The sequence below is a fragment of the Bidens hawaiensis genome, unplaced genomic scaffold (assembly GCF_021521415.1).
Source record: "Bidens hawaiensis isolate Kalapana, Puna unplaced genomic scaffold, B.hawaiensis_p1.1 tig00020883_1, whole genome shotgun sequence".
Classification (NCBI taxonomy): domain Eukaryota; kingdom Viridiplantae; phylum Streptophyta; class Magnoliopsida; order Asterales; family Asteraceae; genus Bidens; species Bidens hawaiensis.
This window is the reverse complement of record NW_027493211.1, coordinates 161,347-163,637: the sequence shown is the minus strand read 5'-3', so window position 1 is coordinate 163,637 and position 2,291 is coordinate 161,347. Positions and strand designations below refer to the sequence as shown.

At 34.4% G+C, this 2,291-nt stretch overlaps 1 pseudogene; it reads left to right on the top strand.

The window, feature by feature from the left end:
• LOC143561879 (calcium-binding protein KIC pseudogene) lies at positions 1 to 333 on the top strand (annotated as a pseudogene).
• The last annotated feature ends 1,958 nt before the right edge of the window (positions 334 to 2,291 follow it).

The window sequence follows — 2,291 nt, the reverse complement described above, 5'->3', positions numbered from 1 at the left end:
ATGGCCGAGAAGCTAGAGCTAACCACGTTCATGGACGAGCTATGCAATGGTTTTCGGATGCTAGCCGACGAGAAGATAGGGTTGATAACACCGGAAAGTTTGCGAAAGAATTCAAGGTTTCTTGGAATGGAAGGTATGAGAAAGGAAGATGCGGAAGGTATGGTACTTGAAGGAGATCTTGATGGAGACGGGTTCTTGAACGAAACCGAGTTTTGTATACTTATGGTGAGATTAAGTCCGGAAATGATGGAAGATGCGGAGATGTGGCTAGAGAAAGCCATTGAAGATGAGATCACAAAGGCTTCAACTACACCTTGCCAAATAATTGAATGATTTTATGTTGAATTAAGTTGTTCATATGTTCTTTTTGTTGATTACTTTATATAAAATTATTACGCATTAATATGTGTTATGCTGTTAAAAGTGGTTTGAACTTGGTCCACTTTTCTTGGAGCTTCATAAAAGTTGTATCTAATTGAATTACAACATTTTATTTTATCAATATGGACAAAAACAAAACAAACCTGAAGAACTAAAGCAATCGTTCGGGCATTGCTTGTTTTTATAACTGATTTTTATGGTTCAGTTATGATTATACATGTACAAATAACTAAACCAAACTGAGATTACATTATCTTTTATATTCTGCTTTGGACAAATAATATGCTATATGTTGGAATAGATTTGTTATAAAAAGCATATTAGTTGTTGCTTATTTCCTTTTGGGCGAACCGGGCGTCCGTGGCAAACCTTTTCAGTTTCATTAGGTACTTCTCCAGTCTATTCATGTATGTTTGGGTTCATTTGGGTAAGAATGAGGTGTTTTTGGATGATTTGTTTCTCGCAAAAGGGAATTTTGGATACTTCTTCAAGCAACCCGATCACTTTCGCAAATAAATTAAAAAACAAACTAATTTTTTGTTATTCTTAACGTTTTATGTAACTCAAAACAAAATTGAGTTCATTAAATGAAATTAACATAATCAGTTACGGTTAATCGAATTGACCAAACAATATTTCTTGATAACTGGATTAATTGAACGGTTTACAAATAAAATCTATCGATTATAAATATTTGCAAATCAAAACACCGGTTGTAGGCTTGGTTAGTCTATAAGTGGATTGAACCTATATGTGGGGAACAACAATATTCAACAAGCACTTAGCTTATTGGATTTCATGGTGATGATCATCGTCATCCTCAAATCATTTAGAAACCCACTCAACCTATTTAGTTAGGAGAAAAATTTTCACAATAAACATGTGGTTAGTGTTACACGTTTTGTTTGATTGTGAAAAGTGAAACACACCATTACACCTTACACGTCATCCTCAAATCAGATAGCTAGTCTCGTATTTTTTGCTTTGGACTTTTGGTCTAAACAAGAAGTGTATAGGTATAGTTAAATCTCAAGTCTATCAGTACATCCAATTAGGCTATGTGTAATGGAGGGGCTATAAAGTGTGGCGACTTGTGCCATCTGACGCCCAGTCAGCGAATGGTGAGTTTTTGTTTTAAGGTGTAATGGTGTTGTAGCCCCCCCTCATATATATATATATATATATATCACACACATATAATAATAATACACACACACACGCAAACATGCGACAAATAGTTCTTGCCAACCCCCCCTTTTATCGCCCCATTTGTAGTCTGGGGGCGGTGTTCTCACCCCAAAATCTCATTTGTTGCCCACTACGCATACCCTTAGAGGGGAAATGACACTCTTTTGCAACTAACCATGTAATGACTAATCCTATACCGTCACATCATTTTTACCTTCAAGTACTCACAAACCACAAAATTACTGGCAACACTTATCCACAAATACCCTAAAACATTTTGTTCCTTTTTAATTCAATTTGAATTAATCACAAAATAACACATAGATTAGTTGAGTGGCAATGTTTACAACATGGGTTTTAAGCCATGCATACCCACATAGGTGGAGACGATGTTATTACGTGAGTTCGAAGCTTGCTATAGAGTGCCCCGTTCCCCTTATATTTAAAGTTTTAATTTCATCTCTCATGCTATTAGTAACTTATAAATGTAACACTCGGCAAAAATTATAGTTAATGTAATCATGATTATCAATATAATATCATTTTATTAATAAAATCTTCCTTTATTAAGATTCTATATCTTGCAAAGTCAACAAAAAGTCCAAATTTCGACACGTAACAAGCATGACATGTAATAACCTCGGGCAACGAGCTAAAAAGTAAATAAATCATTAATATGATTAAATGGCCCCAAAAATTTAAAATATATGTTAAAACATTGG